The sequence below is a fragment of the Dendronephthya gigantea genome, unplaced genomic scaffold (assembly GCF_004324835.1).
Source record: "Dendronephthya gigantea isolate DGI-Jeju-01 unplaced genomic scaffold, DenGig_1.0 000131F, whole genome shotgun sequence".
Classification (NCBI taxonomy): Eukaryota; Metazoa; Cnidaria; class Anthozoa; order Malacalcyonacea; family Nephtheidae; genus Dendronephthya; species Dendronephthya gigantea.
The window spans coordinates 261747-276036 of record NW_021163141.1 but is presented as its reverse complement, the minus strand read 5'-3'; positions in this window follow the sequence as shown (position 1 = coordinate 276036).

The window sequence follows — 14290 nt, the reverse complement described above, 5'->3', positions numbered from 1 at the left end:
TTCGGACTTGGACTTAGGCTTTGAACACAATGCAGTTGAGCAGAAATTTTGTGATTGTTTGAGAAAATTAGCTTTTCCAATTGTGTAATGATAAAAATGTGCGCACAACTCGAGTCACTCGATAGCATAGTCACTCGATCGCGAATGTCGCTGTTAACTCGTCGATGGCGAATAACAAAATCGTGCACAATGCTGAGTAAAACCGAGTTGAGACTGGCCATGGCGGGAAATTGTGGACACAATTTTGTGGCCCTCAGTCATCGGAAGTACGATTTACTACCCAGAAATATTGATATACGACATCTTAAAAGTCATGAGCAAATAAATAACGACGAAAGTGTTATTTAATTGACTATAAAAAAATGTGTTCGTAAGTAGTTGCACAGATGAAGGCCCATACAGGTTAAACGGACCGAAAGCTTTGCAGTAATAGATACTTAAATGATGTACCTACAAGCTACTAATTTACTTATATTGTGAAATCACCATGGAAAATTACAATCGACTACTACTAACAACACTAAGAGAAGATACATTGTTCAGCCGGTTATTTTACAAATTGTTTGGCAACATGGGACAACATATTCGATCACACACATCTTCGATTTACCACAGCCGAAGTAACATTTACGCTTTACAAAAATGGATGTACGTTAATCTAACTGCTAAAGACGCTTACATATTTACTTCAAAATATAAATATACGGTTAGTCACAGAGCTCTTCTTTGTACTAGAAAGAAGCAAAATGGAGGCATATTCGAAAAAGAAAGACCGATATTTGGTTTGATCTATTTGAGATTTTGCACGGTGTGTCAACTTTTGCAGCAGTATGAGTCGATTTTTTCCCAAAAGTGAAATATTGAAACCCAATCTACTGTCCAACCTCGTCTCCAGGGTCTTTTGCATAGCGTGCGGTACGGCAAAAGAAGGCGATCGAAGATTGGTTCACATGAAACACTAAGGCATTGTGAAACAATGCACAGCTTTTGCGGACGGCAACTAGATCATTTGTTCATGCTAGTAAATGTTATATGAATTTTCTCATTAAAGTCATTGAACGTCTATTTTCTCCAGGTATGTGTCGATAATCCTTCAATTTTGTTGCATTTTATCGAACTTTTAGATGATATACATATGGTTAATTAACTAATATGCTGTTTACTTTTATAATTTTTCGTTCAACGAATCTATGAACATAGTCTGTAGCCTTTATAGCTTTCAAAACATCCATATGATGAAATGCAATGCCAGCACAAGTCTGTAATCTGTACTTCTTATAAGTATTGGAAGATTTCATCCCTGGTTGAGTAGGCCACTGGGCAACGCCAGTGTTCTTGTAGGCTCCCACTTCTCTGATGTATATGAACCTTTGAAATTGGGATTATAATATGAGTATTAGGGAATGGCTGATTAAGGAAATAGTGAGAAATATAGAAATTAGAGTGATATTATTAAAAATGATTTACTTGCGCGCAAATTTAATGGCATCAAGCGCAAACTCGACAATTATGATGCGACGATGGTGTGAGCTCAATTTTTTTCGGATTTGTCATGACCCTTGACTTGTTTGTGGGCAGAATATGAAACAAACAGTGTTTTTAATGGGATAACAATTATTCTGTTTATTTCATTTCTTTTTGGGTTGCAATGCTCTATTTATATCAGTATGAGAAAGTATGAAAACTGTCTTCTACCATATCAATTTGATGAATATATTAATGAAGAAAGATATCTCAGGGAAATATAACAAAAAAAGAAATAGAAAACACTTTTTCCTATGTTTTCATATAGTTATAAAAACACTTATGGGAGTTTTGGAGATTATTTCTCGTTCTCCCAAACTTCTCCCAAAATTCAAATACAAAGGAATAAATTCGCTTCGCGCGAAAAATATCGTTAGTGGAAAACTGGCTTTATTTACACATTAACGCACTCATTCATGAGACGACCTTTTACATATAATTAGTGCCAACAATATATAACAAGTGAATTTTATTAGTAACGTTTTTAGAATATACCACCAAATAAGGTAATCCATACCAATACCATCAGGAGTGGATCCAGCGCTAGTGCACTAGTTTGCATTACAAAACAAAGTGGTTATTTTTAGCAGTTTTCTTGCCGGTGTGATGCAAATTAGTTCACTAGTGCTGAATCCACCACCTGACTATCCTTGCTGATAGGATTATCCTTCATAATCCACATTATATGACAGGTAAAAAGTATAAATGAAATGAGAAAGTGCGCTAAAAAAATGTAAAAAATTATAGCCTTATAGGTCACAATTGGAATCCGTAAAAACTGTAGACAATGTTGAAACACGGCAGGAAATGTCCCAGTTTTAGAATTGTGTTGTATAAATAAACAGAAATTAGGGTATTAAAATATAGATAAATAACTATAAAAATTGGTTATAGTTATAGGACTAGCATAACTTATACATGTTGCTATTTTGTTTTATTGGTGACTTTGTGCATGATAATATTTGGATGCTTATTGGACTAAAATCGTAACAAATGTTGCTATTTTGTTTCATTGGTGGTCTATGGAAATATTGGGATAAATAACTGAAAATGTTATGGTTATATGACTAAAGCAGTGTTTACACTACAACACTATAGGTGTACCTTTGAACTAAGTTTTTGTAATTAAAGCACATTTAAGCCTATCCTGGACCAGGAAATCTAGATCACCTCTTCTTTTGGTTCTAGATTTCCTAAGTTAGACCTCACGAAAATGCATTTTGACTGCAAAAATCAAGCTCAAAGCTAGAAGTAAAGCTGGCCTATTTTTGTGGTGTAAACACTGCTGGAAGTTACAGCTCATGCTGGTATTTTGTTGGTGACTTGGTGTATAAATAGAATTCATAGGAATATTATGCTAAATGATGACTGTTGACATTTTCATTTGCAAGATTCATGTTTGTTAAACATATTTTGTTTCTGTGGAATGCCTACAGTTACAACCTTTCAAACTGTTAAATTTCTTTTCAAATTGAAACATCAATTAAAGTGCAAATGTTAGGGTAGTACTAGACAAGTTTAGCATGCATCGCTAGAATTAGATGTAAATTGAATAGCCATAAGACATGTTTGCCATATTATGTACTGATAGAAGTTGCCTGCTTGCAAATAAGGGCCATTTTGTATCCACAAATACTGATTGTTGGCTTTTGTTCACTTTTGTCGCATAAAAACGAAAATACGGATGTAAAACGTTGGTTGATTAGTACGTCGCCTCTCATCGGCTGCGAACAACAAAACTAACCTTACAAACTTTCAAACCCGATACCAATTTATCTGCGCTTCTCCAAAAATAGGTACACTAAGCGTACATGTAACTGCTCACAATAGTCTCGTTTGGACAATTCGTTTGGACAGCAAATGGTCCAAATGGATTTGGCCATATTTGATGGTCCATATTTGATTTTTAATTTCTCGTCTACTTGTGAATGGCGCTTGATGATAATTATTTTTACCGCTGTTCAAGCAATAGGAAATTTGCTTAGTAATATGTAGTAATGTCAGTCATGACAGCCCCCTCCTCTAGCCCCCAGCCCAACCTCCAAATAAATCCCCTGGCAACGAGGTTGCCCAATGATCATTCTAGTTACTCCACTGCTCCCATACACATCAAATCCAAGCCCCGTATAAAATCCTTTGATGTTCTCGAAATTTAAATTCTATTCTAGAATATGCCTGAATAACATTATTTTACCTTTGCAAAAATATAACATGGCCACTCATATATTTCTTCAGGGACAAGGTTTGGCAATCTCGTGCCAATTAAAGGCAAGGATGACTGCCAGAACGATCGTTGCTCATACTACAAGTAGAAGGTAAAAAATTGATTGTTCTATTCCTAAAAAACTCTTTCGAGTGACAAATTTGCACCCAATATTAACAATGCTTATGCGCGTTCAAATTCTAAAAAATGCGACACTTTCTCTTTTTGCGTCATAACCGGAGGAACCGAGATGCAGAAGCAACCCAATTAAATGCTGGTAATCCCCGAGTTCGTGCGAAGGGCGAGGGTGGTAATACCGCCCCAAGATTTTTATTTACGCCCGGGAATGGAAATGCGAAGTTGAAGTTGTTCGCCATTATATCATGCACGTTTGGCGTTTGTTAGATATGCGCATGCGTGAGTTTAAGACGAGTTGAAACTGGTAACTAGCAAACGTTTGCAAACGTGCGGATAAAGCAAAAATTTCAGGCGGCGCAGAAATAAAGAGGCCAGTTGTTCGAAAAGTGAATAAATGTACTATCAACTGGGTGAATCTGCTAAACAAATGGATACAGTTATAGATAAAAACGCGTTGCACGAAACATGAATAGTCGAATGGTAGCTATTCAACAAATCCAAAATTTACTCGAAGAAACCGGATTTTTCTAAAAAACTTCGTAACGCAATGTCAGGTGTTGCTAACCATTTATAATACTCAATTCATAATCAAATACTCGGTTAGACATGATGCACGCATTACTAAAATAATTTATTCATTTCATGACCTCGGTGCGGTTATTCCTCATCTCAGCGTCGCAATCGCTAAATAAAGGCCCGTTTACACTACCGCTCGATTTACTGGCACGGCACTGTTAAATAGACACCGCGGAAATTGGTAGACTTAGCCGTAATTCTCAATACTTAGACTTTAAATTCGGCAAGCTAAAAGATTTATAAATACTCAACAAAATATCTCTTGCACAAAAGATTTGAAGCTTGCACACGGCAAAAACAAATCATCTGAAAATGTCTGAAAATGTCTCAAAATGGCCATTTTACGGTGGCAGATGCATACGAAGGGCCTTCAAAAGTTTCCAAAACCGATATTGGAAGAAAAATTGAACTTGTTTTCAACTTATTTGATAGTATTTTCTTTGACAGCAGTTTCTGAATACTAGGATTCAAATGTGAGCAACTGATGAGATATTTGACTTCCAACACCAATTTCTGCGGTGTCTGTTAAATAGGTACTCCTACCCATTTATCTGTGCTCGACCTTTGTATTGGTAGCATTAGCACGGACAAAATTGGGTTCGCAATCGGGTACCCATTTTAGCCGTTCCGTGTTAATAAATTGAGTGTAGCTAATTGTTTATACCTTCTTGACAGCATCAATTCAGAGACAAAGAGCAATGCTGATAATATTGACATTACGAACGAGGAATATCGTGTCTCGAAGTCACGTTATTGCTACAGAGAGAAATGGGCATGGGTTCAGATGATTTTGATCATATTTCTTGAGAAACTGTTTGAAATATCTGCTATCTTCATTTCACGTCGGCCTTTACGAGTAATTTTTTGTTGTCTGCTTGTCACTATTGGCCTAACGTGTGGCTTTGTAATGTTAAAAGTTGACAAAAATGTGAAATATTTGTACCTACCTGAAAACAGTGAAGCATCCCAGGATATAAAAAAGGCGAGAAGTTTAGGGTTTGAACTCGAAGTACGACAAGAAGAAGTGGTTGTTTTGCCTAAACATGGCAAATCCGTTCTGTCGCAAGAATGTTTGGCAGAGATGATCGATTTACACAACATTATTATAGATATAGATCACTACGACGAACACTGCTATAGGAAAAACTCAAATAGAAGTTGTGCCTCAACAAACCTGTTAGAAGTTTTCGATTATCAAAAGGAAAACTTGATTGCCAATATTACACAACGTATCCAGACTGTTCTACAAAACGATGCTTTTCTTATGGCCAATGGCAGAAGACTCGTCGATAATTTTAATAAGATTTTTGGAAATAATGCCTCCGACGATTCACTTGATTCCACAAATGCGCTGAGAATGGTTTACTATATGAAAGAATATGATAGAGATGGAGAGGAGAAGGAGAGCATTTTGGATTGGGAAAGTATTTTCCTGAAAAAAGTATCATCATTTTCAGAAAACACTACCTGTGCGAATATTTTTTATGCTGCAGAAAGAAGCTTGGACGACTCTGTATCAGAAAGTACTGGTTCTGATATTAAGTTTTTCGCAGTAACATTTACAATCATGGGCATTCTTAGTGGCATTGTGAATGGAAGATGCGCTGATACTCGTTTTGGTCATCAATTGTTAGGATATGGTGCCTTGTTGTCCATTTACTTGGGTGTCACGAGTGCACTTGGCTTCTTAATGATTGTTGGTGTTCCCTTTATCAGCATGGTTGGTGTTCTACCGTTCTTGGTTGTAAGTATCGGCATAGACGATGTTTTTATTATTCTACACGAACTTAATGAAATGATCCGTCAAGATTTGCCTGCGATGCATATGTTAAGTGGGACAATGGCTAGAAGTGGTCCAACTATTACCATGACAACCCTTACTGATCTTGTAGCATTTGCCGTTAGCAGTAGTTCCATCTTCCCTTCGATTCGGCTTTTCTGCACTTACACAGCTGTTGCAATTTCATCTGTTTTCATTCTGTTGCTGACATTTTTTGTTGGTTGCATGTGGTTCGATATTAAAAGAATCAACGCTCGACGCAGAGATTTCTTGCCTTGCCTAATGAGTCCTCCTCCAACTGATTGTTGCTTTGGAATTCGGAGAAGTGGCTTTGACAACGTTATGAAAGCATGGGGAAAACTAATTACTTCTCCTGTTGGAAAATTCTTTGTGTTCTCAGGTTCACTACTTCTCCTAGCTCTTGGAATTTATGGCGCTCTTGGCCTCGAAGAAAGTTTTAACAGGAAGTGGTTAACAACGAAAGACTCACATTTCCGAAAATTCCTAAATGTTTATGAAGAAAACTTCAACCTTAATATTGAAGTTAGCATAATTTTCCCAGAAAAAACTGATCACTCGAGTATTGAGATTCAGAAAATATACTCCCAAGTTGAAACTCTTGTTGAAAGTAACCAATATTTTTCTCCAAGAAGGATATCGTGGTTATCCCAATATATATCGTGGGCACGGAATAGAAACATCAAAATCAATAATACCAGAATATTCCATCACTACTTGAAAGAGTTTATTTCACTCCCGGAGTATCAAAGGTTTGCCCAGGATCTAAAATTTTCGAAAGATAAAACTCATTTGACGGCTTCAAGGATACTAGTATATTGTAAAAGTGATCCTGACTCCAATTTTCAAAGAAATATGATGGCGAGCATTCGAAATGATCTCCACTCCACGGATGCTCGTCCATTTGCTATTGCCTTGCCTTTTATATACTTTGAACAGTATGCTCATGTACTTAATGAAACCATCAGGAACTTGGTTGTTGCTGGAATTTCAATTATTCTGTTATCGTGGCTGTTTATTAATCACTTTGTAGTAATATTTTGTCTTATATGGGGATTCGGTGCTCTTATATTTGAACTATTTGGTCTGATGTACATCTGGGACGTCTCTTTGAACTCAATCTCTATGATCAACCTTGTTATGGCTTTGGGATTTTCTGTAGATTACAACGCCCATGTCGCTTTCCACTTTGTTTCCTCCAAGGCAACAACTCCCGAGCTCCGTGTCATCGATGCTCTAAGCAAGGTAGGCGGCAGTGTTTTCTTAGGTGGGCTTAGCACATTCCTTGGAATGATGCCAACGGGATTTACCTCCTCCATGGTATTTCAGACATTTTTCAAAATGTTTGTTGGTATCGTCTCACTTGGTTTACTTCATGGTTTGGTTATACTACCTGTGTACTTGTCTCTACTCGGAAGGCTCTTTAACCTTCGTGAAAGTAACCTTGACTTGTCAATCACGAAGTGGTTCAACATTACGAAAAGATACAAATCTAGTGGAAATACAAGCCGGAGTTTATCTGAATTAGATGCAAAAACTAAACGGCCTAATCCGATTGCCATCGTCGGAATGAGTTGTCGTTTTCCAGGTGGTGCAAACTCGAAAGATGCATTTTGGGATATGTTGCAAGAAGGTCGATGTAGTATTGGCTCTTATCCAATGAACAGGCCAGACGCAAAGGAGTTCACAGATTCGTTTAACCCAGGGAAGCACACGCCAGGGAAGCATTACGTCCTTACTGGCGCATTTCTTGAAAATATTACAGGATTTGACGCTCAGTTTTTTGGAATATCTCCAAGCGAAAGCCGTTCAATGGATCCCCAACAGCGAATACTTCTTCAAGTAGTTTTTGAAGCGATTGAAGACGCTGGCATACCGCTTGAGGACTTACAACAATGTCGAACTGGCGTTTATGTCGGATCTATGTGCACGGAATATAGTGCACTTGTTTTTGATCATTCAAATATTGGAAAGATTGATCAGTTCTCGTCAACTGGCTGTTCTATGTCAGTTATAGCCAATCGCATTTCTTTTTCGCTGAACCTAACTGGCCCTAGCATAGCTTTGGATACTGCTTGTTCATCATCTTTGGTTGCTTTGGACATTGCATTTCAACACTTACAAGCTGGCGAGTGTGACGCTGCCATAGTTTGTGCTCCTAATATAATTCTTATTGGAAACCAATTTCACACGGCATGCTGCAGAACTGGGCTCTTAGCCCAAGATGGTCGTTGCAAATGTTTTGATATCAAAGGTGACGGCTATGGGCGAGGAGAAGGTGTAGCTGCGATCTTAATAAAACCTACCCAAACAGCCTTAGATGATAGAGATAACATTTATGCAGAGGTCGTGGCTTGCGGAACAAATAATGATGGCCAAACAGCGATTCCAATGACAGCCCCTAGCGAGGTAACACAAGCCGCTCTTTTTAAGAGAGTTCTTGAAGAATCAGGTCTGACCAAGGACGATATAACATACGTGGAAGCACATGGTACCGGTACAGCCGTGGGAGATGTCGTCGAAATGGGATCACTGTCAACAGTCTATGGTAATAGTGATGAAAGATTACTTCGTGTAGGATCAGTGAAATCAAACGTAAACCATACGGAGTCAACAGCAGGTTTAGCTGGACTAATCAAGACATGTCTGATGATAAAACATGCTCAATTTGCTCCTACTATTAATGTTCAACAAGTTAAACCGCAGCTCATGATGCCTGAAAGAAAAATGGTGGTTCAAGTTTCCAATGAGACTTGGAAAACCGAGGATGATAAGCCGAGAACAGCCGCGGTATCTTCGTATGGATTCGGTGGCGCAAATGCCCATGCAATCATTAGAGAGGTAACTACGAGGCCAAAAACTATAATCCCAAGCAGAAATTCATCCAACAGAGTTCTAACATTGTCGGCAGCGTCGAAAGAAGCATTGAGAGCAATGGCTAGAAAGGTGTCTTTATCGCTAAAGATAAAGCCTGATGACGACGAACTTCTTAAAGATAATATTTGTTATTCTCTAAACGAAAGGTACACAGTGCAACTCCATCGCTTGGCGATTAGCTTCTATTCATTTCAAGATGCAGCAAAGGCATTAGATATGTTCTCTGATCAGGAGAACGGTTGGGAAAAATTTGTGGCTACAGGGGCCGTCGCTAAGCCGCGTCGTGAAATCGTATTCCTCTATGGTGGTCAAGGTGCACAGTGGTATGGTATGGCAAGAGAAATGCTAGTTCATGAGTCAAAGTTCAAGGAAAGCATTGAAAAAATTGACGCACTCCTTAAACAATACCAAGCCCCCTGGTCCTTGATTTCTGAGCTCAAGAAACCCGCAGAAACGTCGCGAATTCATGAAAATCCAATCGGACAGACGGCTCTGTTTGCCATACATTTTGCTTTAACCGAGCTACTAAAATCATGGGGTGTTTTACCGTCCGCGGTTATTGGTCATAGTCTTGGAGAAATATCTGCAGCCTGGGCATCTGGAGCATTAAATTTGAATAAAGCTTTGCAGTTGGTTTTGTTTCGCTCTCAACTTCACGAGAAATGTTCACCAACAGGATGTATGGCTGCCATTGGGATGACAGAAAAGGAAGCTCGACATATGCTGCAAGATCTTCAACTGACAAATGAGGTCGACGTTGCCGCCGTGAATAGCCCAGGTAATGTTGTGTTATCTGGTAGCAAAAGGTCAATGGAGCTGGTGGAAAACCATGTGTCCAGTGAAAGAAGCAATCTTTTTTGGAAGAAACTTACTACGACTCGAGCATACCATAGTAGAGAAATGGATGAAATAAAGCAAGCATTCCTTAATCTCACAAAGGATTTCAAAGTTTGTGAAACTTCAAGCAATGTGCCATTTTATTCAACTGTTACCGGCACTAAGTTGCCCGGTAATCTCTTATCACTTGACCATTGGTGGCGTAACATCCGACAAGCGGTTTTACTGGAGCCCGTATTAAAAAAGTTGTTTTCGGATGGTCACCGGTTCTTTATTGAAATAAACGCAGTACCTCAGCTTTCATACCATGTTCGTCAGACTTGGTCTCACAATCATCCGTCAGATTCTCTACGTTCAAACGACGTCGTTGTGGTTCAAACTCTACCAAAACAATCAGTGAAAAGCCAGCACTTATCATTTCTTCAAAACTGCGTGGCTCGCCTCTTCGCAAATGGTGTTCCCTTATCTTGGAACAAAGTGCAAGGCTCGGGATCGAAAACATTTTTCCCCCGTCCAACATATCCTTGGCAAGAAACAAAGTATTGGTACCGCGAATCGCATCCACCAGAATGTGTTACATTTTACGATGAGCACAAGACTAATGAAGAAAATAAGAAAACCACCAAATTCCATCCCCTTCTCGGTAAAGCAGTCCCGACGGAAACGTTCAGTGGTTTGCTGGCTTGGGAATCTGAAATCAATTTGCACGATGTTTCATATCTCCAGGATCACAAATTTTCTCAATCTTCAAACCCCTTGATACCTGCGGCTGTTTATATAGAGATGGTATTTGCTATGTCCTTGCACTTGTCTCCACGGGCAGCGCCTGATGTTCGTAACATCAGTTTCGATAGTCTACTGTCCATATCCGAGAATGATTCGCACAAGATGAGAACACGTCTTCTACCTGAAAAATCCCTTGGTGAAAATAAATTATTTCAGATCACTGCAGTGGAAAGCGACGAGCGAGAACTAACTGTCTCTCAAGGTTCCATTAACATTTGTGTTGATGATGGATATAGATCGAAAGGTAAACCGAATACATTTGTAGCAAATATTTTTTTAAAATAAAATGTATATGTATATATGTAACGTTTGTTTATAGCTACATAACCCTACCTTGTTATTTTTATAAAACAATTACTGATGGTTTCGATGGCCTGATCCAAGCACTTGGGAATGTTGTTTGAGCTAAGAAAAGCTCGCAAAATTGCTCGCTTTAGGCCACGGTTTCGCGCGGTTTTCTCAACCCTCGTACGCTCCCGTCTTTTTCAGTTTTGCTTGTATATAATATATTTGTAATGAAAAGAAATTGTTTTTCATTCTAATGTGTCGACCAGTTTCAAACATACAACGTTTGCTAATGATAGTGATATAGACTAGCTAAATTGGATATTTATATATAGTACCTATACAATGATTGCGGATTTTGATTATATCAAAAATTTAAGGTACAGTATTTCAAAAAAAAACTTTGCAATGCATTTTATTGTTGAAAAATTTTGGATTTCTTAGCCTTTACCGGATATGACGTCAAATCAAGAATTTCGTGCAACTTAATTAAACAAAAGAAAATTGATTTGCGATTCCCAATTTGACATAATGTCCGGTACATTTAAAGCTAATAAATCCATCGAAATTTTTCACTAACAAAATGAATTGCAAAGTGTTTTTAAAATTCCTTAAACTTTTGATCTATTTAAAACCCGCAACCATGGTATAGGCACTTATGCATGCAGTGATATTAATCTTGCGTGGTGGCAATGTATAACGTGAAAGCGTGACAGTGGTGTACAACGATTTTTAATGCAATTGACCTGTTCGAGTCGTATACAAGCTGATATGGCTATCAGCCATATACGGCGAGAGCGAGTGGTTTAATTTTTTGGTAGTATAGCTACCATACATACCATTTTATGAGCGAAATAGACATTGCATAAAAATATAAATATAGATCGGCAATTGATTTAATTTAAGTCAATCTTTAGCTGAATGATTTCGCTGACGCTTTTCGTTAGTTCTACTTACCATATCATATTTCGTTGATTTGTTTTAAATATTATCTTGGAAATGAACATTCAAAAATTGTTTTAATTTCCTCTTTGTCTTTCTCAAGCAAAACTGTCGGCCATTTTGTTTTTGCTACTCACCCTATAATTATGAGCTTCACCGTATACGGCGTATTTGAAATAGTTTAAAACATTCGCCTTTTATCATATCTAAAACGCTCGTAAAACGTTCCCTCACGTGTTTTAATTACTAAATAATGGCAGCTATTATTATTATTATAACTTCTGGGTTGCACCGAAACGACGACACTAAAATCTTAATTCATTAAACGCTTATTCATTTAAGCTTATTCAAGTCTGTTTCATTTTAGAAGCCTCCCCGAAGGGAAATCTCTACGATATTGAAATTCTTAAATCTTCAATGGAAGAATGGTCAAGGGCAGATTTTCTTAAAGCTCGTGAAACTGCGGGTTTCGCATTCGGTCCTCAGTTTGATTTGATAGTCAGAGCGTGGTCCAGTGGCAATGAAGCCCTTTCTCTCATATGCCCGACTGAAGAAATTGTTAATACAGAAGAGTATGTCTTGCATCCTTCGGTAATTGATGCATGTTTACAGACAACCATTCTGTTGGACATCAAGTCTGTTGTTAAAGCTGTACCAAAGGAGATTAAGCGCATCAACATTTTGAAAAAGACAACGTGCACGCAGCAGTTTTATGCTCACGCAAAGATCGTAGAATCAGAAAAAGGAGAGGCGTTTAACATTTTCCTTTTGGATCAGTGTGGCCGTGCTTTAATGATTATTGATCAGTTTACTATAGAAGAAATACTGTCAGATCGAAAGGAAGTGAAATTTGATAACGCAGTGTTCACATTTGGTTGGCAGCAGTTGGCGTCTGGTTCTTCAAAAGTTCGTGAGCATTACGTTTGGCTGATTCTGAGAGACCAAAGTAAGTTTGCTGAACGATTTGCACAGCATGTCCCGCAAAGCGGTAGTGTTGATTTTGTTGACAAACAAGATACCTCAGATGAATCTCGTGATGCATTTTCCCGATCGCTAGATAAAGTGTTGGGGAAAATAGAAGCCAATCAAAAGCTAATCGTGATCAATTTCTGGCCTGTGGATGCAAACAAATTCAATATTGATACGCGCAACTTTGATGCTGCTCATTGCTCCGCGTTTGAAAGCTGCCTTTTGATTTCTCAAGAAATTTTAAACAGAGAGGCGTTTCTCAAACAGATTCAGCTTGTGTTCGTCACTTCAGGAGTGATTTCAATTCCTCAACTACAACGAGGTCCTGAAGATACTTTTCCATGGTCTGGATCTGTATTTGGATTTAGAAGAACCTTCTCAGAAGAAATCACTGTCCCCACTGCCTCTGTGATTGATTTGCCGGCCAATCCTAGCGATGAAGATTTTCATGCAATGGCACAAGACATTGAAAAAACATTGCTCGAAGAAGAGATTGTATATAGGAATGGTGAACGGTATGTCAATCGTATTCAAAAGTTTGATCCTGACGAGTCTAAATGTACGAAAACGGAATCACCTTTGGAGGAAGATGGAGCACTAAAGCCTGTCAAAATGGCGAGTTGGTCAGGTCAGTGGTTTCTACAGAAAGGGCCGAAAGAACAGATTGGAGAAATTGAAGTGTACTATGCCTGCCCTATCCTTCATAAGCACTGGAAAGATCTTAAAGCGAATGATCTTATTTCAATTGCTGGGAAAATGTGTAATGGACTGGAGGCAAACAATGGTCCCTTTGTGCTTGGCATCTGTAAAATTGATAATCTTGGAAGTTACGTTGCTGCAGAGGAAACCTGCTTCACGGAGATAAAAGCCATTTTCACCCCTCAACAAGCTGTGTCCATTGGATTTCCCATGGCAATGTCTTACTACATTCTCACAAATTTTCTTTGTGACATAGAAGGTGATAAGAAAGTTCTTGTCTATCATCAAAGTGAAGAAGTATGCTTCATTTTTGCTTGCGTTGCCGCGTCTATAGGTATAAATGCTGTGTGTCTTGTTCACAATCAGTCAAGTAAAGATCGATTTGGAGAGTTATTGGTTGTAAGTGAAAACGAAGTAGCGAAAGCTGAACCTAAGGATAATAGCTGTAAGGATTTTGATGCTGTTTGCCTTCTGAGTAGAAGCAGTACTTATGTTATAGGTGAAATACTGAAACATCTAAAACCAGAAGCTACTGTTATCACATGTTCCCTCGATGGGGCCGAAGTTATGATGCTTAACCCATGGGTTTACGTGAAAGATGTTCGCTTTATTTTGACTAGTTTACAAGACATCACTAAGAGTTCTGCAGATTTTTC